This window comes from Macaca fascicularis, chromosome 3 (assembly GCF_037993035.2).
Source record: "Macaca fascicularis isolate 582-1 chromosome 3, T2T-MFA8v1.1".
NCBI lineage: Eukaryota > Metazoa > Chordata > Mammalia > Primates > Cercopithecidae > Macaca > Macaca fascicularis.
Window position 1 is genome coordinate 93,236,587 of NC_088377.1, and position 23,659 is coordinate 93,260,245.

General features: G+C 40.3%; 1 protein-coding gene across 32 annotated transcripts in view; it reads left to right on the forward strand.

Moving 5' to 3' along the window:
* The window catches only part of ELMO1 (engulfment and cell motility 1), a 582,820-nt gene that overhangs the window by 371,003 nt on the left and 188,158 nt on the right, over positions 1 to 23,659 (forward strand). The window lies entirely within an intron of this gene.

Genomic DNA, 23,659 nt, shown 5'->3' on the forward strand with positions numbered 1-23,659 from the left:
CACCAATCCCCATTAATCTGTTTCTGGTTCTCTGAGCACTCTGTTCTGTCAGTGACAAATGAAGGTAAAACAGTTTATGCCAAAGCAAACCTAAGGTTATGACAGGTATCATCTTTGCAAAAGCAAAATATAAATGATAACCAAATTTGGCAAATTGAGAGTAGTCATTGACAGATATAGTTATTCAGATGTGTACTTGGAAATCGGAATCTTAGTCTGGGAGCCTCTGTGGACAGAAACCTTCTGTGTCTCTGTCCTCCTCTCTTCCCTCTGTGCCTCCCTCCTCTCTAGCCCATTACCAAATTGGGCCAGAATCAGGTGTCTTGGGACATTACCCCCAATTTTTGACATATTAATTAATTTACTTAGTTTATAGTGTAAATCAAACTTTTAAAAAGCCAAAGATCTAATATTTCATGGGCAGTAAAACTCAAAGGAATTATTGACTAAAATTTTTATGTTTTCGTCACTTGGGTTTTTTCTTGTTTTTTATTTTATTTATTTTTTGACTTTTAGGTTCAGAGGGTATATGTGCAGATTTGTTACATGGGTAAATAGCATTTCACTGGGACTTGGTGTACCATTGTCACCCAGGTAGTGGGCATAGTACCTGACAGTTAGATTTCAACCCTTGCCACCCTCTCTTCCCTCCTAGTAGTTCTCAGTGTCTGTTATTCTCCTCTTTGTGTCCTTGTGTATCCAGTGTTTAGCTCCCACTTATAAGTGAGAACATGCAGTATTTAGTTTTCTGTTCCTGGGTTAATTCACTGAGAATACTGGCCTCTAGCTGCATCCATGTTGCTGCAAAGGACATGATTTCATTCTTTTATATGACTGTGTAGTATTCCATGGGTGTATATGTTCGGCCCATTGTTTAAAATTCCGTACACCCATTTCCAACCAAAAAGAACTATGCCTCATTAAAAGACAATTTTTCACTTTCTCAGTGCCAACGCTGGAATTACATGATTAAACTTTCACTTTGCCTCTTGCTGGTTCTGTGACACCTGACAAGTTACTTAAGTTCTCTTTATGAAAGCATGGGTAATAATTCTTACCTCATGGGACTGTTATGAAGGTCAGTGTGATCACAGATATGAAAGTCCCTAACAAAGGGCCTAATCCATAGTAGGTGCTCAATCCATGTATTTCCTTGCCAGGTATCTTGTTTCCATCCTCTTCCTGTGGTGCTATCACAGAAACCTCTAAAAGTGATATTGTCAGAACTAAATGCCAACAGGTGGCCCATGTGTAGTTCTGCGCCTGCCCTTGGGCAAGTCATTTATTTATCATTCCTTTCCCTTTTCGTATTTCCAGCTCTGAGTGGTAATTTGGAGCCATTGGGATCTAATGAGAAAATGAAAGGCATTGTTACCGTTATTGTTCTGGTGCCATGAGGTCTCTGGTGGGAACATTTGAGAGAGGAAGACAATAATAAAGAAAAAAGAAACCTCCCTAGAATTCAGCTGTGCTGTCTGGGGCCTCCTGCACATGACTTCAAAGCCACGTTTCCTTAAGTGGCCATTAAAGTCTGAATCTCCTTCCCAGCTAAAAATAATTTCAAATGATTAACATAATAGTGAATCATTTTTGGCTCTGTGAGATATTATTGATGGCAGTTCATACTGAAAAGCAGTGAAACACAGAAATGGCTTCTGTCACACAATGAAAGAGGAAAAATATAACAATAGTCCATAAAATAGTTTCTACTACACTATACTAGAAGATTGACGCACATAATATTAGTTTTCAGCAAGGATAAGTTATCTGATTTTTATGATGTTCCCATAAAAAGCTGATACATTGGCCCTAAACTTGCATTCCTGCCTTGAAATAATTTTAATCTTCCATTTTTGACAAGCACTGCAAAGGGTGGTGACTTGCTGGAACCCTGATCCACAGAGCATCTGTCTGTAAAAGCCCCCGCTGGAGTGATATTTTCCCTGGTGGATCAGAATTGGCTCCCCTGGGTTTATTTAAAATATTCACCAATATGGGGAATATATCAGAGTGCATATAAAAGAACCATCTCAGGGTAGTTCACTGAGCACTGGAAAATATTCCAGCATGAAACTCTCATCTGAGACTCTAACCACAGGGAGACCTTTCCTTGCCTCAGGTGGCCTGAGTGGGACATCGTGAGCCAATGGGATGCCTCATGTATGGCGATATTGTGCCTAATGGGTATGCAACCTTCCCCAACATCCCCCTTGATCATTTCTTGGGTGTCCCTATGAAAGGAAGAAACCCATGATGGGTTCCAGAAATCTCTGAGAAATCCTGTTTGGGGTATGGATGAAATCAGACTGCTAACTGTAGATTTTTGAAACATTTCACAATCTTTGAGGAATCCTTTAACCAAGTACTCTCAGATGAGGATATGGCCCATGTAGAATCAGGGACAGTTGGTTTCCTAGAAGTGTCTTCTAGGCTTCCCTGGTCCTGGGGTATCCCCAGGGCTTCCTGCATTGAGATTCTCTGGAGGAAAGGTCACATCCCACTCTCACAGAAGGAATGGAGCCCTGATGGAACCTTCAGAAGGTATGCATTTACTCTCATGCAGACACAAAATCATTTCGCACCAGTACCTCCAGTCAGTCTGATGAAAGCCTGGACAGATTCCCTTCTTTTCCTCACTCTCTTCTCTGCCCACTTCTTGTTAGCGTGTCCCCCACCCCAGTGCAGCAGGAAGTGAAGGGACAGCGTAGGTGTGCCCTTGAGAGCAGGAGAGAGGTTGGTGCATGACCCCTTGCCTTTTAGGTTTTTTAAGTGAATTTTAAAATTTACAATGAAAATATAAGCTAGCTAAAAAACCTCTCCTATGAGAGTGGGATTTTTTAAATTGTGCACCTCTATTGCTGTGACCTGAGTGAAACATCCTAGAGAAGATGACTTAACATTTGTATGAAACCAGCCCACAGAATCAAAAACAGTGAGAAGGAGAAGGGACCTTAGCATTGATAGAGTCCAAGGAGCTCTCGACTGAAGACCTTGCTAGCCTGGAGTGGAGTTTTCACTGTTCAGTAGCCAGTCATATAATGTACACTGTGTGTGAGTGTACATGCATGCACTTACCTCTGTGAACACACGTGTGTGCCTGTGTAGAGTTGCCCTTTGTCTTTTCTTTGTGCCACTGAAGAAATAACCTTTTTCTGTAACCAGTTCCTGCCATCTTCTTTAGGGTTGATAACCCCTTGCTCTTTATTAAATGGTAGTAATGGTATAAGAATTTTCAAATGGTGTTAGTTGACACAATAGGAAGTTGGTAATATTATGGCAATGCACAAATATAACAGAAAATGTTTTCTGGTCTGAAAGTAGAGATCATTAACTAACTGAACTGCCAGGACTCACTCCCCTCTAAACTCAATTTTTAGAAGAAGCTTGGAAATGTGAAGAGAAGTGTTCTCACTAATCAACCCAAAGGTCAATTCATGGTGGGCATGTGCTTGTGTGTGTATGCACACATCTGCGTTGAAAAGGACAGACTAGTTTCTTCTCTACCAATGATGCTCTGAATTTGTTGGGCTAAGGTGGTGTTCCTGAGTTGGATAAAGCTTCTGTATCTTGGGGACATCTGAATGAAGGAGTAATGAAGGCCTTGTAAAGAACAAAGCTCATGAAAGAAGCTATTGTGTAGATTATTTCATGAGAACCTGATAGCTTAAGGAAAACTTAATGTCACTTCGAAATCATTTTCCCATTTTCTACCTAGAGCAACAGGTGGCAGGACACATGTACCCCACAAAGGGCAGGCTGTGCCTTCCGGAGATCACTAAGGGAGTCAGCCTTCTAATACTTGATTCTCCTTAATCCTATAAAGTTAGACATACTCCTAAATGGTTCTTAATTTTTTTTTCAAAACACATGACAACTGTGTACCACGATATCATTGATTTTAGCATGTTATATCAGAGTCAGGGTGTAAAGTCCAGCCCAAATGTATTAAAGGAAAAAATAAGGTAAAACCTGCCATTGGTAATATAATTTCCCACAAAATGATTAGAATTTACATCTGTCTGGTTATATGTTTGTTTTCATTTATTTAACAATGCGTTAAGCACCCTTTTCCTCATCTTTTCTATATTATACCTAACCTAATAAAAATATAATACATATATTTTTGAGTACTTATGTGTAGGACATTTCTTATAAGACTTTTTACAGTAATTATTTAATACTGAAGCCATCCTATGAAAAAGATACTGTCTTCATTTCCATTTGACAGATGAGAGAACCTATTCAGAGGTGCAGTAACTGGCACCAGATGCCCCAGCTAAAAGGGGACCAAATAAGAGCCAGAACTCAGGACTCTGACTCCCAAGTCCCCCACTGGACTCCACTGTTCTTGCCCTGAGTATATCATTGTATTTCTCCTCCTGCCCTCTCCACCATCACATGCACACTCACACAAGGATGAAATAGGCTATTTGGATGATAGACGTTGCCATCTGTTGGTGCCAGGGCACCTTTCCTCTTGGTGTTCAAAGGGACCTTGCCCTTGGTGCCTTTCAACCTGCTTTTCAAGTCAAATCTGTTTGCTTGGAAAGAACCAGAGAAGAGTATGCTTCTTTAATTTTCCATGTCATCCTTTTCCTCTTCAAAAATTGATGGACGAAATAAACTCAGTTTGTGGTAGGGATATCCTGTCCAGTTTTCTGACAGTCACTGACACTGCATTCTAATGGAGCATGATCTGGTTTAAGCTTGTTCCTAGGAGCTCTGCTTGGTCTGAGCCAGGAGGTTGCAGTAAGAATTCTAAAGGACGGTGCTCCAAGAATTATTTATCTCATTGTGAACTGACATGTGAAAAGCTGACCCTGCCTGGTGCCCCTGTCAAGAAAGTCACTTAAAAGAAACTGCAACTGTTGTTGCTTTTTAATCACTGCATTTCTTCACTCTTGGGTACACGACCTTGTAAAGAACTGGCTAGGGATCTATAGTCAATAAAATAGCTTGTGTTTATAAATCGCCTTTCCCCCAAAGTGTGAGAACGACTCAACAAATTTTACTAGAACTGAAATCTTCCTGAAATATTATTGAGGAAAGCCAGACCATTGTAAATTGTAAATTCTTTCTGGGTAGGATTCTGCCTTTACATTTCTTTTGTTCTTCCTAAAGCATCAAATGTTTCTGAATGTTTTGTGATTAATTGGTTCCTAATTAAGGTTAAGTTGAATGCTAAATCTTAATGAATTATATGGAGTAAAACATGAAAATTTAGGGCTGCCCTTTCAGCCGAGACTACAGGTAGGACATCTCCCTTAGAAAGATTGTGACTGCCCACTGTACCTGGATGGCGCAACTGCAGGGTGCATGGCTGACATGGACAGTGAGGATGATGGTGCCCCCTAGAATTGGTACCACTCAACTGGATGCAATGGTCCAGTTGTGGGTACTGCAGGACCCAAGACTTAACACAGATGTGGTGAGCATGTGTTGCCTAGAAGGTCTTTACCCTCAGAATTCAGGGAGGCAAAACCAATGAGAAATTTCCGCCCACAGGAGGCTAGAGCTAACATCCTCTTGAACATTGACTCACAAGCTGATTGGGGCAGGTCCTGCAAAAAGTGACCACATTTCGTTGGTTCTTGGGAGGATATTTGGGCAGTTGAGTGTGGAAGGGGTTAGGTATCTTGACTACTACAACTTTGATTCTAGATTTACACACATACTTGAAAGTCTGAAGTTTGCATAATTATGGACCCAGGAGTCTTTGTTTGTCTCCTGCTATAGTCTCATTTGCCAAAAGATTAAGAAATTGAGGTTCACAAAGGGAAATCAGCCTGCCCAAATACACAGGACTTCTAAGTTGTAGAGATAGCATTCACCCAAATCTTTAAAGCCTATGTTCTTCACAGTATATTCTGCTGCTTCTAGTTTGGGCAGTATCTTTACTATAAATGTCTCAGCTCTTTGTTTCTTGTTATTTCTGTATCTGCATCCACTGGTCACAGAAGCCATGTGCACACATTCATTTTAATGTCCAGTGTTTATGTTGCAGGACGAGTCACAACTGCTTTTTGACATGGCTGACAGGGAAATGTGGATGTAGTGGCAAAGCTAAATGATAAGCTTCTTAGAAATCTGTTCCCTGGGTGATGGAATATGCTCAGTGCTGTTGTTTTTGAGCAGTAGCATTCCTGCTAGGACAAGAAATGCAATACATATGCTAATATGTGCATGAATGGTTGGAAAGATGTTTGAATCAAAGAAGCTTGTCTGTTTCACATTTACAGCCAATGGAAAATGAAATTTTTGTAGCAGGTTTTCAATGAAGTTGGGAGAGGTGCCAGAAACTGGAGATTGCTACATAGTAGTGCCATCCTCTGAATTACTGTAGGCATGCATGCTATCTACAAGGGGTTGGATAAAATGTCTGCCAACTTTGAAACCCAAAGATTCTCTAAAATACTACATGAATTAGATCTCTCATATACATTGAGTGTAGTATGAATAAACACAAGTTCTTAAATTTACCTTGCATTGTGATTATACAAAATGCTGAAAAACTTCACATTTTTCTCAAGACTTCCTTAAAATATTTAATAAAACATTAGTACATTTCACCTGTTATTACTAACCCCAAAGCAAAATGGCCCCTTGAAACTTTGTGTACTTCTTTATGATAGCATATATCACCTTCTTCTTGCAGTGCCATTCTTATGCTCATAACCAATTTCCCATTCTTCCAAGATCTTTGAAAATACAGGCCATGTCTTACGCATCTTCTCATCTTCCTGGTAGGCCACTGGGGCTGAGAGTGAATCTCATCATCACAGTCTTTAAAAGTAGATTCTGAAACTATTGCCACTGACATTTTTTAATGGATTTTGGAAAAGACTAGGTTTTGATGATTAAAAGAGAAAGTAACAAATACTTGGAGCCATTTTAGGTTTACTAAATTTAATTTCTACCAGAAATAACTTTTTATGTTATAAATATTAAATTACACAGGTATCCTAAATATAGTATCTAGGTTTTAGCTTAAGGACATGTTTATAGGTATCTGAGAATCATTTCCGTGGAGGGAGCATGAGTCTATCCTTAGCTGTGTATTTTTTCAAGATTTGAATCCATAATCTGAATAAAGGAATGCAAATTATACTATCAGACTTTTCAGGATACCCCAAGCCAAGAGGAGTACTTATTTCATAATTAAAGATTTTTTAATGTTCTAGTAGACTGAAACCATGGGACAAATATCAAGATTTGTTTAACTTGATATAATTCTATACTTAAAGAATCAGTTGCACATTGCATACATGTAGAACTGAAGAGACTTTGATCAATAACCCAAGGTGAAAGGACTTGAGCATTTTTGTTGACAACCCTGTCAATCTAAGCTATTAAATGACTGCTAAGTAAAACCAGTGCAGTATCCAGCTATACTCACAAGAATATAGTTTCCAGATCCAAGGAGGGAGTTAATTGTCCTGTGATAAATATGCTTGCCTCAGATCATACCGGGAATATTAGGAATCATTCTGTGGCACAAGAGCACATCCAGAAGAAGGTAATGATGTCTGGAAGCAACAGTCGATGAAATGGGGTATGATTAGCCTTGAGTAGGGAAGTTTAAGAGGAAACACGTGAACTCTTTTCAAGTATTTCAATAATCATCGAGTGAAAAGATATTTGACTTACTGCATATAACTCTAGAAGATAAATCAGGAGCAATGTTTGGAACTGTTAGGAAACCAGACAGTAGTCTTTTGTTGTTGTTGGTGGTGGTGGTGGTGGTGGTGGTGGTGTGTGTGTGTGTGTGTGCTTGTGTTTTAACAAAATGAAAATGTTCTGCAAAGTTGTGGGGCACTTCTCTTGGTGTAACCAAAATTACATGGCAATCTTTCATGGGCGTTGCTATGATTGAAGTTAGAGTTTCCTTTTTGTCTTTTGATTTTTTGGCCATGTGCATATGTACTAACTTCTCACAAAATAAATAACCTAAAGAAAGACTTTTTTTAATGTGTTTTGTCCATGTCTGGAAATGAATGCAGATTCTTAGAGGAATATTCTGACAAAAGTACTTTCAAGGATATAAAATCAGAGAACTAGATTCTTTCTGCCTGACACCCACCCAACCCCAGGACATCTGCTCAACATTCTGTAAATCACAGACACTGCTATCAGGCTTTCTTTATGGAAGAGACAGATTGCATCATTAGGGAGCCTCAGACAAACAGGACCTGGGGGTTTGGTGCTCTCCTTGGTGCTGAACTGAGGCTGGGCCTTCAGGCTTCCTCCCAGGCTAAGGTTGTCCCTAACCTTATCCCTACCCTGCAGCAATTCAGGTTGCACCTCTTGCCTGTTGATCTGATAATTCTGCTGCCTTTGCTAAATCCAACTGGTACTGTGACTACTTTGATTCCTCATTCACCGACCTCTCTCTCAAGAAAGATGAGTTATGCAAGAGGTTTGAGATTTGGATAAGGAACTGTGTAGCAGGTGAAACATCACATTCATAGATCTATATAGACTTATTAAACAATTGCATCTTCTGTAACTTCCAGAGTCATCCCATGGTATAGATTCATTGAATCTTAGTAGACTTAGATATGAAGGCAAATATTGGATATGGCAGGTTGCAGCCTGAAAAACAGGGCCTTAAGGGTTCAATGAGAGCTCTCATAGAATAGATATAAAAGTTGGAATTTTTTATGTTTTTTATTTCTCTCATACATACAAAGCACTGTTCTTGATGACTGGAGATAGCAGTTCTTTAAACTAACATGACTTTGCATGAAATGAAATAGCTTTGAGTAAATGTTACCAAATGACAACAGGAAGAACTACTTTGATGGAATAACTTGACAACAAAAGCAGAGATTGGATGAACTTGGCCTGTCTAGAGTAGGCAGTCATATTCTCCTGATGAGAGGAGAACACTGCTGGGCTAGCAGGGAAAGGTACTTCTGCTCTTCTGTGGGGTCTCAACAGACAGAAATTCACTGGTGTGAGCCTTGCTCCCCAAGAACCCAGGCAACTGGGATTGAGCTAAGTGAAAGGATCTTGGAGATCTCAGAATTAAAAGGAAGAAAAAGAGATGCTAAAGGAAGAGAAAAACATGGATCGTAAGGGAATGAAAGGTCTGAGAACCTCTGCTGTTTAATGACAGTTAGTTTTTATAAAAACTTGCACAGAAGACAAACCATTTAAGGTTCATAAATTATATAGCCAGATTTTAATGGCAAAATTCCTTGAAGAAAGGATTCATTTAAAGTAGCTCACTAGTTGTAATTTATAGAATAATGTTACACCCATTTATGTAGTTAGTAAATGCGTTCCAAGGTTCATGTGAATTTTGCAGAATGAGAAAAAAAAAAACTTTAAGTATCAGGGTAAATAAAAACAAGGTTTCAGGAAATATAGCAAGTGAAACATTTAATCCTCAGAATTCAGCAAGTGAGATTCTGTGATTAATATTTCATAGAAAGAACTTGGAAAGTGAAATAATTCATACTGTCTCATAATTTAAGCCAGTCTTTTAACATCTGGTCAAACTCAAGTTCAGATTTATTAGTCTTCCAAAAATTATCCAAATTAGAAAGAGTCACTAAAGAAGCAGCCCATTTATTGAATAGTTTAAAACCTTTATTTCCTGAGTAAAATATTCTTCAGAGCTAAAGTGACCCAGTGTACATTTGCACAGCTCTTATTATCATATCTCACTCAGCATGCATAAGAGGCCAAGTAGACACAGTTCAGTTTTTATCACTTCTCATTTCTTTTAGCACTGCAGTTCTTTCCAAAGTTTTGATGCTACTTATATCGATTCTGAAAGAAAACAATATCCAGTCATTTGTTTCACAGAATGGCTCAGAACAATTACTACGCATTTACCCAAAGAAGAAGGAAGCTGAACATGTCAAAGAAAGAATTTTTATGGGAAATACCACCATTTATGGCAGGGCATCCTACCTGAAACCCTTAGAGTAAACCATGATGCCTTCCATATGTATTACCTTCTGTGGTTAAATTGTCTCCTTGGATGATCATTAACCTTGGTTGGAGCAGACTAAATATTAGCAACAAATGTTTGACATGTCTTTCACTGAAGTGCAGATAAGGTTGTGATTTAAAAAAAAAAAAAAAAAAAAAAAAAAAACCTTTGAACTTGGCTTCTACATCTATCAAATAGGGTTTTTTTGTTTGTTTGTTTGTTTGTTTTCTGTAATTGTATGTATTTAAGGTGCACCACATGATGGTTTGAAATACATATACATAGGGAAATGATTTCTACAGTCAAGCCAGTTTGGCTTATTTCACATAGTTGCTGTGTGTGTGTGTGTGTGTGTGTGTGTGTGTGTGTGTGTGTGTGTGTGTTTTAAGAGCACCTAAAATCTACCCTCTTAGCAAATTTCCAGCATACAGTACAATATTATTGACAATAGTCCCCATGCTGTTTTTTAGGTCCCCAGACTTGCGTGCACTGCCTTGCAGAGTTGTTGTAAGGCTTGTGCACCATAGCAGAGGAACAGTTAATTCTTGGTTTTCTTTCAAGGCTATGATTTGCACTATTAAGAAATAGAACTGGGGGCCAGGCATGGTGGCTCACGCCTGTAATCCCAGCACTTTGGGAGGCCAAGGAATCCCAACACTTTGGGAGGCCAGGGTGGGCAGATTACCTGAGCTCAGGAGTTCAAGGGCAGCCTGGAAAACATGGCAAAACCCCATCTCTACTAGAAATACAAAAAATTAGCTGGGTGTGGTGACGTGTTGTCTCAGCTACTTGGGAGGCTGGGGCACCAGAATTGCTTGAGCCTGGGAGGCAGAGTTTGCAGTGAGTCAAGATTGCACCACTGCACTCTAACCTGGGTAACAGGGCAAGACTCTGTCTCAAAAAACAAAAAAATAGGCTGGGTGCGGTGGCTCACACCTGTAATCCAAGCACTTTCAGAGGCTGAGGCAGGCAGATCTCCTGAGGTCGGGAGTTCGAGACCAGCCTGACCAACAAGGAGAAACCCTGTCTCTACTAAAAATACAAAAAAAAAAAAAAAAAAATTAGCCAGGCATGATAGCACATGCCTGTAATCCCAGCTACTCGGAAGGTTGAGGCAGAATAATCGCTTGAACCTGGGAGTCGGAGGTTGTGGTGAGCTGAGATCGTGCCATTGCGCTCCAGCCTGGGCAACAAGAGCAATGAGTTTTACAGCTCTCAAACACTTGGATATCGTTTGCCTGTGGAAGTCTTCCACCTTCATAGGAAATCTGTGACGGACTCCTCTCCTCCTGAAGAAAGCCTGAAGAGAGCAGCTTTCTTTGAATCCCATGAACGAATATGACACAAAAATGGCTTCTGACCTGAGCCTCTGGTTTATCTAGTTGTCCTAGAGAGATGGATACAGCAGGCTCCCAAGAAGAAGCCACATTTGGGACAGAGCAGCTCTGCACCTTTCACGTTTTTGCCCATGGTTTCCTTTGGAAGGGAAAAGCTGAAATCCGAAAGGAGAAGAGAGCTGGGCGCATCACATAGTTTTAATTGGTTTCAAAGGGTCGCCAAGCAGAATCCTTTCTGCAGCAGAATAGCCTTTCCTTGGGAGCTGATGTGATCAGAGAAGAATCCCGGCCCAAGAGCTGAACCAGGGGCCCTTTGGGGGAAAGGGCCTGGGGAGTCCCAAAGCGGCACTGTCCCTGCTTAGGCTGCAGGCAGTGACCCTCTCCCCACACCCGACTCAGAGCCAGCTGTGTCCTGAGTCCAAGGTGGTACATTAGGCACTTAATATTTATCCGTTAACAAGACAAACATAACAGGGTGGTCTCTCTTAAAACACGGTCTTCCCATTCCAGTGAGAAGACAGAAAAAACAACTTAAAAAGAAATTAAATAATTACAAATTCTACCAAATTATGAATCGAAAAGAAAGCAAGGGCTTGCTTTCCCAGTGGGTCTCCCTCACCACGTCACTTCCTCTAAACTCATTGGGAATAGCCATTTCCATTCCGTTTTCATGTCTGTGAAAGAGATAAAAAGCTGCCCATATCAAGAAATGTAATTCAAGCCCTTTCAGCAAATACAGGATATTCTGAGTCAACTGAACTTTAACTGTCCAAACAGGTTACTGCAGGTACCTAGGCCCTGTTTTTAAGTCTTTCAAAGGACATTGGCTATGTGATTTTGAGCTGAGGTAATACATAGGAAAACATCTTGAAAATGTTAAAGGAATCACTCTGACGATTGTCTCATGAAACGTGTTTAAATAAGTGTTCAGGCTAAGTCTTTCCATGAGAACGCTCAAATATACATTGTTTACTTATTTGGTTTATTTGCCATGAATAAAATAAACGATGAATTTCTCATCCATGTTTTCGCTTTAGAGTTGCCTGTGGGCTGGATGGGGAACAGATCTCAAAACAGAGGCTTCCATTCTCTAGTACCAAGGAGTCAGAGTCTTGTTCAGCATTTCAAGTCACAGAATAGTCATAATGATTATGCAAATGCACAGGAATCTTCTTTCATTTGCTGTCTTATGAAAGAATTGGAATCAGTTCTATAATGCAACTGGTTGCTTTATTTTTTATAATTTAAGGAAATTTATTTTATAAGTATGTAATTGATAAAATAGATTTTTATGCTAGATTTTAGTGTGTAAATTAGTGACTCTCAGTGAGTGTTGGTTTTGTGCCCCAGGGCACATTTGGCAGTGTCTGGAGACATTTTTGGTTGTCACAACTTTGGGGGTGCTACTGGCATTCAGTGGGGAGAGGCCAGGGATGCTGCTAAATACCCTTCAATGCACAGGACAGCCTCCCTCTCAACAAAGAATTAACCAGCCCCAGACACTAATAGTACTGATGTTGAGAAACCCTAGCTTAAATCAATACTGTTTTGTTATAAATTTCAAGATGTGAAGATTTAGTTCTACAAGGCAAACCAATGATTTATGATAAGAGTGGAATGATTTTTCAGATAAACCATGATTGTAAATATTTAAGGTACTGACATATTCTAATCAAAGAAAGCAGGGTTTTTTTAATTTTAAAATACCTTTTTTCAAAAATAACTATCACAATTTTTTTTACTAGGAAGATTGGGGAAGAGAAAACTAGTCTGTACTGTATGAATTCTTTCCTGGAGATACTTATCTGATAGGCCCAACTGAATGCACAAATATCTCTTGCTGACAAAAAGATAACTTCATTTATGTACTAAAAATTATATACTTTATTTAGAGAAAAGCCTTTCCAATACATATACAGCCTGTTTAGCCACAATTCAGACACATTTGTAGTGACAAGCCATGGTTACGCTTTATGATATTTAACTAGAATAAGCCCAACAATCCAGTCAGGAAAAGAGGTGGTAACTGTGTTGCAGCCAGAATTTCCTGATTCAGAAAGATCTGGAATGTTAATGTATTGATTCTATGGGGAGCAGGTGACACCGGAGTAGCGTCATTAGTCCACCCTTACATATCTCATGTGCTTGTAAGATCCCAGCCTTAACTGGGGCCAGAGTGTCATGTCTGTCCAGTTTTGAACCTGAACCCACTTTTGTGGTCAGCCCAACTGTCTTGCTTAGGTGTTTTAAAGCAAACACCAGCTATAGAGAGAGAAGGAAAGGCTGAGACAGGAAGGAACACCGATTAATGAACTATTTCTGATTTAACAAGCTATTCGTTAAATTGGCCTATAAAATGAAATGCCAGGTCATTTGTATTCAACAAACATGTATTACGGACAAAGCACTATAGGGTGGGGACAGAAAGGTAAACCAGCCATAGATAGCTCTGTGCCTCTACACATTCATTTTGGTTCAGCTCTTTCTCTTTCTCCTTTGTAAGTTAAATAAGCAACAACAGTGACTACCTAAGACCAACTATGACATCTTTCTAAAAAGTATAATATTTGGAAAATTATGATCCTAAATCATAAGTTTCTTATTGGTGAATCTGGCTTGTAAACATAGAAGGAAAATTTCTATTTCATTAGCAAGCACATAGTGAGTTGTTCCAGTGTCTTCCAGTGCCTTCCACAAGCTTGAAAAGGATTTGAAAACTCATTTGTTCTTTGTACTGAAATCACTTAGCATTCCCAGGTTCCCTTAAAAAAAAAAAATCAGAAGGTGAATTTGTGTTAGCTGTTATTTTGCTCCAGAAACTCCCTTGATCTTTCAAAGATGCCCCTTCTTGACCTAAGAAAATCTGATGCAAGATAGACATTGTGGCCTTCCCCTTGATCCCTCCATGAGTTTCAGAGAATTAAGGTTAACAGCAGACATTTGCTTCATTCTTTGATTTGTCTCATACTTTGATTTCTTTTTGTTTTGTTTTGTTTTCATCATTCTCATTCCCCTGTTTGATTCACTAATGATTGCAAAATATCAACATATAAAATGTAAGCCGCTGGTCTAAAGAAAGAAATCATACTAGGGTCCTTTCTTTGGCCAACTCAAAGCCTGAAAAGTAGCCCCACGTGGGTCAGTTCCACACTGTTCTTTTACACGAAGGCCACTGGGCAGAGGCCTGGGCTTTTTTTCTCATTACTGAGGACTAATATCTTGGGATTCCTTATGAGAAAAGTGATACTTGATGTTTCTGGCAGTGTCATCTGAGATGTTCTGACTTGCTTATACGTGTAGAAAAGCAGTTTCTCTCTTTCAGAGGCCAACCCTGAGTTAGTCTATTGAAATTGTATGTAATAATTACTGGATAGTTATACATATTCTATATAATTTTAAAAGGAGTCAAGAAAAATATTTGTTATAGGCAACAGTGAAAGATCAACTGACTCTTTCTTGGCTTATTTATATTCAGGAAGCAGGAAGATTGTGTGTAGGTAAAGGTGGACATGGTGATTATAAACTTAGGATTGATTTAGATTTTGGCAAGTTGTTTCTGTGGGCTTAATCCATTCAAGCCTGCCTCCCATGAGACAGTGTGGGCTCCAGGACCAGCTGGGTAGAGGAGCGGTCATGGGATTTGCAGGAAGCAGACAGCTCTGCGTACCTAGGAAGTCTATCCTTCGCCTCTCAGAGCCTATGAGATAGGGTTGATTCTAAACCTCACAGTGGTTGTTATCTAGATATGTGTGGTAAGCTGTGGGGAAATGCTTTGTTAACACTGAAGTATTGCATGAAAGATACTTTCCATCATAGAAATATAGACTGTTTCATAATCCTAGACTATTTTAGGGAATCTAGGAAAAGGAAGATGTATTTAACTATTTTCCTTTTCTCTTAATTCCTTTGTGGAATGTGGCACTGCATAAATACATATTTTTTTAAAAAAACCTCTTCTTCCTCCCAAGTTCAAATAAGTGGTATTTTTACTTCCTCTCTACTAAAATTTAGTAGAGAAAAGAGGAAAGAGAAGTTGCTGCTGAGTAAAAGAAGTGAGCAAAGGAAAAAAGGCATTTTTAGAAAGTTTTTGAACTATTGTGATTTGGGAGAAAAAGAGAAGTTTTTTAAAATGATAATAACGTGCCATATAAGTTCCAGGCAGCAAGCAGATAATGCAAGTCCTCAGATTCTTATACCACTAAAAGATTTTTAGTGAAAGTTTGTTTTTTAGTCCAGTTCAAGAAAAACACAAAGAAGAGCACACTGAGTTCGTATGTCCCCTGCACCATTTCTCCTGTTATTAACATCTTACAGCGGTGTATCATATTTATTACCATTAGTAATAGTAATGGTCGCTAAAGTCCATACATTATTCATACATTTATTTTATCTAATGTCCTTTTCGTATTCCAGGATTCTACGCGCAATATCACCTTGCATTTAGTCATTGATTGCTACTCCAGGTGGTCTGGATTCAGAATTTACTGGTAGTGTGTATCTGTGTATAAAACTAGTTACTCTTTTAACAGTCTCTATTGACCATGCTAGTAAAGCATTCATAGCTTCATACCAGCCTAGTAATATTACCTCCACCCTGGAGCTTAGCTGTATAGCCACTTTAAGCAAAACATGGGCAAAACCTAGCGTGGAAATTAAAAAAAAAAAAAAAAAAAAAAATAGCCCACAACAGCCACAGCAAATGACAGCACATGGCTGCTAACATTACTTCTCTAATTCATACTTTATTAAAGAAGGGAAGACTAGGGAAGGGGAGGACTTGAGGATGGAAGCAAAACAAACACCCGGGCTTGGATGTTACATTTGAGATGTCTGTGAGACATGGGAATGCAGATAGTTGGAACCACGCATCTCGCTGCAGAAAGAGGGAGGAGCCAGGAGACTGGGTAAGAGTTCATCACCCAGAGAGTGAGAACAGGTGTTGGAGCAAAGACCAGCAGATTGAGCTCCAGGTTTGGACATTAAGAACAGGAGGGGGAAACAGTGAATCAGGCACCCATCATAGGGAGAGCTGAGAGAGAGTGCCGTCTACATGGGGAGGGGTGATCACCACCTCAGACACCGTGATGGGTGAGTGAGATGGTGATTTACCAGGCACCCCGGATTTGGTAATGTGGAGATGGTGGGAAAGCCACAACTGCCTCATTTTTAACTGAAGGCAATAATAGTGCAGACCTAGAATGTTGTGAGGATTCGTATATAACACATGTGAAGTGCTTAGTGCAGGAAGTGTGCAGTCACACTATTTTAATGGGATACGGTTTACAGATGACTTTCATGTAGGTTGGCTGCTGTGAGTCTTCCAGGTGATCTGAAAGAAAGGAGTGGCCATTACATTCGTTGTGCCCGCTGACTAGTAAGGACCCTCTCACCCTCTGGTTGGGACAGAGTTGTCAATTCATGCCTCATTGAGCATTTTCACACCTGGCCTGAGCATAGCCTTTTTGTTCTATTTTGTTTTGTACAAAAATAACAACAAACCTGTTCGTTGTAATTGTTTTTTAAAATGAGTGGGATGTAGAGCTTTTCCCTTATAAATAAACATCTCATGCTTCACCCTTCTCGTTGAGAGTGTCTGACGTATATAAAAAAAAGACTACTTCATTATTTCAAGTCTTGGGGAATGGAGATGGCATCGCCATTATAAAGAGAGAGGGGAACTCGGCTCATGAACCTGAGGACCCCAGAGTTCTTGATCTAAAGCAGGCAGCAAAGGATCCCTGAGTTCTTGATCTAAAGCAGGCAGCAAAGCCGGCCTTTGGCCCCAGTTCCTTGTGTGCTGGGCTCCCTGCTCTATGTGACTGTCCTGCTGCCACAAGGCCAAACTCTCGTTGGTCTCCATCCTGCCTGCACATTAGATTCACCAGGGACCTTTCAGATAATGTTCATGTTATGGCTCACACTCTGATTTTCTGATTTAATTCATCTGGGGTAGGCCCAGATATTAGTATATCATTGTAATGAAGTTTATTGAGATACAATTTACACATAGTAGAATTTCCCCTTTTGAGTACAGTTCTCTGTGTTTTGACATGAGCACAGGCATCCAGTCATATGGCCAACTCCACAGTCAAGATCTGAACATTTGCATCACTCCAAAACCTCCTGTGTGCCCGCTTTGTCATCCTTTCCCCCAACGCCTGGCCCTGGCAGCCACTCCTCTGCTTTTTGGGGCACCACTAATTCTTAAATGCAGGTGATTTTAATGTGCAACTGAGTACAGCTACCTGGCAGCCTTTAATAAGATGCTTGGGGCACAGGGATGAGAACTGCTGGGCTCAGTTAACACAGTACAGGATCATCCATCAGATGATCTTTGACTTAGGCTTTCTTACGGATTTTAGCTGAGAGAAGGCAGTTCTGTTGCCCACTCTTGCTGCTGTTGTTTCTTTGTTTAGTGGTAATTGGAAGGGAGAAGGGACTGGAGTGGGAGGAGGCTCCTGGCATTGTCTGGGGAGAGCAGGCCTCCTGAACCTGCCACAGTGAGCACTGTGAGGGCATCAGATATGTATGCAGCCATTTTTAGGTGACTGACACTGTTCCCAGCAATGCGGACACGATAATGAACTACATATACAGCTCAAATGGGGCTTGCTTCAAGTGCATGGAGATAGGCAAGGAACAAATACACCCATATGCAAAGAAGAAAATATGTATCAGAAAATGTGATGCACAGAACTGAATCCAAGTGATACTCTAGAGTGTGGGGGCTACTTTAGATTGAGTGGCCCAGGAGAGCTTCTCTGAAAAGGTTACATTTAAGCTGAGACTTGAATGTTATGAAGAAAGCAGCCATGAGGAGTTAATGAATATTCCAGGCCAAAGGAACAGCCAGTGCAAAGGCTTTACAGTTGGAAATAAGACTCATGGGCATTAGAACTTAAAGAAAGATGTTCTCAGGATGTTGAGGATGTCTCAGATTTTGGAAGTGAACGTCTGGTCACTAGTGACACATCTCTACTGTCTTCTGATACAGCCTGCATCTTTTGCATACATATATTCCCAGTCCCTACCTGGAATTCCAGTTGACCAGGCCCAAAGACATTCAGTTGTAACTGTGACATCACTCACAGGGCAGTTGAGCAGCTCTGCTTTGGGCTGATGGGCTCCTGCCGATTAGCACAGGGAAGGAAGAAATCAGAATTCAACTAAGAGAAATCAGTGCCTACCAGCAGCAATAGGGTTAGTATGGAAATATTTAATTCATTACTACATTGTGCCCCATATGAACTGGGTTTTTTTTTTTTTTTTTTTTTTTTGAGACGGAGTCTCACGCTGTTGCCCAGGCTGGAGTGCAGTGGCGTGATCTCGGCTCACTGCAAGCTCCGCCTCCCGGGTTCCCGCCATTCTCCTGCCTCAGCCTCCTGAGTAGCTGGGACTACAGGCGCCCGCCACCGCGCCCGGCTAATTTTTTGTATTTTTAGTAGAGACGGGGTTTCACTGTGGTCTCGATCTCCTGACCTTGTGATCCGCCCGCCTCGGCCTCCCAAAGTGCTGGGATTACAGGCTTGAGCCACCGCGCCCGGCCATGAACTGGGTTTTAAAGCATGGCTCTGAATATTCCTTTACAGCGAAATGTAAAAATATGAAGCTCAAATTCCCAGTGCATATGTAACACTCTTTCTCTCTCTCTATTTTTTTTTTTTTTTTTAAAGACAGCATCTCACTCAAACAGCCAAGGCTGGATGGAGTGCAGTGGTGGGATGGTGTTTGTATTTTTTTATAGAAACGGGGTTTCTCCATGTGCCCAGGCTGGTCTCAAATTCTTGAGCTCAAGCGATTCACCTGCCTCAGCCTCCCAAAGTGCTAGGATTACAGGTGTGAGCCACCATGCCCGACCTTGTAACTCTCTTGAACAAAATAGGCCTGTCAAGAATACACTAAAACAATTACAGATATTGTGAAACGTAAGTGATGAATCTCTTTACTTTTGCAAATATAATTAGCGACAAGTGTTTCATCAACATAGAAAATAAAATAAAATAAAGAAAACCTGTGTCCGCTTCGGTGCAACTCAGTGAACGAGAAACGGTGCCATTGCAGGGCTCACAGCCGGTTTGGGAGGTTGCTTTTCTGCCACGTTAACTCATGTGTTCTTGTTGGCAAGGTCACCACTGAGCACAGCTTGATCCTCTTATCTTCATTCTCCTTTCTTCTGCCAATATTTCAGGGGCTATGACTTCAATTTAAATTTATGCATTTATTTTACATGTATGTGATAAACTCATCCTTTTTGTCTCTGGTGATACTTTTCAAACAGTGTTTCCCCGCTTCCTTGCTCCCCACTTCCTCACTGTGGCTGAGAATTTCTGGGAGATGTTGGACTAGTGAAAAAAAATACAAAAACACTCACGCCTGATAAACGTGTATCTTTCCTTTGGCACATACAGACCACTGCTGCAATCCCAACTCAGGCCACAGTAGATCAGCGAGGTGGGCCAAGACCTTCCCGTTTGAAATAGACCTTGTATATTTCAGAGTCCTTTAGTCTGTCCATGATGAATAAGGCTTTATGTTGTTCAGGTTATGGCTATAAAATGACAAATGATCACATTAATCTTTGTGTTATTCCTTTCCCCTAAGGACATTGTAGGGACAGCCAAGGTCAGTGCAACAGTGTAACCTGAGAGTCGTTTTTCCCTCTTTCCTTTCCTGTACCAAGTGTTGACATTACCTATCACATATGCCCCTCTTTTTTCTGATCTCAACTTCCTACTCCCACATAGCTTTTACTTATTTTATTTTTTTATTATATATTTTTTGAGACGGAGTCTCTGTTGCCCAGGCTGGAGTGCAGCAGCATGATCTTGGCTCACCGCAACCTCTGCCTCCTGGGTTCAAGCGATCCTTCTGCCTCTGCCTCCTGAGTAACTGGAGTTACAGGAATGTGCCACCATGCCCAGCTAACTTTTTTTGTATTTTTAGTAGGGACGGGTTTTTGCCATGTTGGATAGCCTGGTCTAAACTCCTGACCTCAGGTGATCTGCCCACCTCGGCCTCCCAAAGTGCTGGGATTACAGGAGTGAGCCACCACGCCCAGCCCCATGTAACTTTTAGAATGCTAGAACGCTAATGATACAAGAATAAGGCAGGCACATCTGCTGCTTATACCCACCAGGATATAGCTGATGAGGCAGCTACATAATGCCCTGTTACTCCTTCACCGATGGAGAAATACACTAACAGGCAGTAACATTGTGTGTGAAACATACATTACTTTAGGTTTGTGACTAGCTGTTTTTGTTCCACTATAAACAAAGCCGTATGCTGGGGAGGAATAGGGATTTGGCATCCACAGACTTCTGCGTGTCACATCACGCACATGCTGATAGCAGCTGGGTGCTATTATGTTTATATTTTTGCTGTTCCTGTATCAGTTAATGTTTTTGTCATAATGATGCTAAGTCCTTTACATGGGAGTTCAATTCTGTTGGTCTTGCATTGGAAGACCTGTTTTGCAAGAACTGTTTGTACAGTATCACAGCTACTTTTGTCCTTAACAAAGTCACCATGTAACCATTACCCTTGGGGGTAATAAGGAAAATGATCCCAAACTATTCTTTTGGCTTTATTTAGTTTTGTGCTTTGGGGATGGTTTTTGTCTGGTGGTAGGTGTCTAAGTTGAACATCTGTCTCTCTAAAACTACTGTCCAGTATATTAGCCACTAGCCACAGGTAGCTATTTAAATTTGAATCAAGTAGAAATAAGTAAAATTTTAAAATTCAATTTAATTCCTTAGTCACACTAGCCCCATTTCAAGTGCTCAGTACACACACATGCACACACACACACATACACATACACAAACATAAACATTTACATTATCACAGGAAAGCCTACTGAACAACATTGTAATATACTGTAATATAATGTAATATTACATTACAATACTGTCCAGCAGAACTTTCTGTGATAACATTTTAAAAATCTGAGTAAAATGTGAGAGTTTACGTCTTTTGCACTTTTTAATTATTCTGGATCAGCACCTGTAATTTATCTTCAATCAACATGATGTTGCTCATGTAGAGAGAGATTAATTCATGTCAACAAATAAATAAAACCAACAATTTTATTTATCTAAATAAACCGTGTGAATTGTAAGTATTGATTGTTGATAGAAAGAGGAATTAGACACAGGCTGAAATAGAGTCAACTAGCCTCAGACTAAAAAGGAAAATTTTCCCATAAGGAGACGGTGCAGACTGCAACAGCTTCTGCTTCCCTGTTTCCATAAGGACAATGTTGATGGGTTTTTGTGCTCATACAGTGCTCCCTTCTGATGGTGTAACTGTGAAAAGTCCAAACTGCCCTCTCAGCATTTCAGTTCCCCTCATTGTTGAGTCAGTATTAAGACAAACTGGAATGATAGATCTGTTCTCCGGTTTTGTGGGGAAAGAAACAAAGACACAGTTTGCTATGTGCCCTGCCCACCAGCAGGAGCCTACTACAAAAGAACCTGCCCTTGTATCTCCCCCTCCCCATGGCCTACAGTCAGTGACCAGGAGGCTTCTAGGAGTCAAAGCAGCTCCTATTATTATGGAAGGAATGTCAGCATTTTGAAACAAACAAAACCAGTTGACCTCAAACCATGGCATGTTATAATCTGTACATTCTGCCCATTGATAAGTATGTAATATAAAGGGCCATTCATTTTGTGAGCCTGTTTGCACCCATGTGGTTGTCCTTGCAAACTAAATCATTTTTTTAAAAAAATGCAGCAGTGACTCATTTTCTAAACCTCATAAAACTTTTTCTAATTCTTTCAAGAAAAAGCCTCAATCTCAGAGTTCCCAAGTGCTACTAACTTAAGTGTGTCCTCCCTCCAAATGTATGTGTTGAAGGTCTAACTACCAATGTGAAGGTATTTGGAGATGGGGCCATTAGGAGGTAATTAGGTTTAGATGAGTTCACAAGGGTGAGACCCTCATAATGGGATTAGTGCCCTTATCAGAAAAGACACCAGGGAGCTTGCCATCTCTCTCTTTCTACCATGTGAGGAAATAGCAAGAACACTTTCATCTGCAAGCAAAAGGAAGATGAAAGATCAAAAGCTGGAGAATTTAATGCCAGCAAAGGATGGTTTGATAATTTTAGAAAGAAGTGTATCTTTAAAAGTGTCTAGCTGATAGAAGAAATAGCTTCTATCAACAAGAGGAAGCAGATGAGTTCCAAACTGCCATTAAGAAAATCATTAAGGGGAAAGGATATCTGCCTGAACAGATTTTTAATGAAGATGAAAGTGCCCTATCTTGGAGAAATGGAAAATGCCACCAAGGACATTTATTGGTAAGGAAGAGAAGCAAGCACCAGGATTTAAGGCTGCAAGGACTAGGTTAACTCTACTGGTTCTGGACAAATGCAGTTGGGTTTATGATCAGGGCTGCCTTTATCTATAAAGCTGCTCACTTCCAACCCCTGAAGGAAGGAGATAAACACCAGCTTCCAGTCTTCTGGTTGTACAAGAAGGAGCTCTGGACAAAAAGAACCCTTTTTCTGGATTGGTTCCATGGATATTTGTTCCTGAAGTCAGAAAGTACCTTGCCAGTAAGGGACTGCTTTTTAAAGTGCTTTCCATATTGGACAATGCCCCTGTCACCCAGAACCCCATAAGTTCAAAATCAAAGAAACTGAAATGGTCTACTTGCCCCCAAACAACATCCCTAATTCAGCTTCTAGATCAGGGGGTCATAAGGACCAGTAAGGCTTTTATCTGATTGACTTTATTGTGAGAGTGCAATATATAATACATATAACATGTAAAATATGTATTAATCAACTGTTTTTGCTATCTGATAGGCATCTAGCCAACAGTGGGATATTAGTAAAGTTTTGGGGGAGTCAAAAGTTATACATAGATTTTTGACTGTACAAAGGGTTGGTTCCCCTAACCTCCATGTTGTTCAAAGGTCAACTGTACCACAGACTGAGTGGTTTAAACAACATAATTTTTTTAAAAATCATGATTATGGAGGCCAGAAGTCTGAGATCAAGGTGTTGGTTTCTTCCTGGGGCCTGTTTCCTTGGCTTGTAGATGACCATATTATCGTGTGTCTTCAAATGGGCCTCCCTCTGTTCATGTCTGTATCCTAATATCCTTCTCTTATAAGGGCACCAGTCCTATTGGATTAGAGCCCACCCTGTTGTCATTTCAGCTTCACTCTTTAGAGACCGTTTCTCCAAATATAGTCGCATTCTTACTGGGGTTAGGACTTCAACATAGGAATTTGGGGGTGGGAGGGCACAATTTAACTCATGTTATATTACATGTTTTTTTCCCTCTGATCTCTCAACTGTGTGAGGTTGTGAGGAATTAGAAATAATTCACCTCCTAAACGTATATCTAATTTGTACATGGGAATA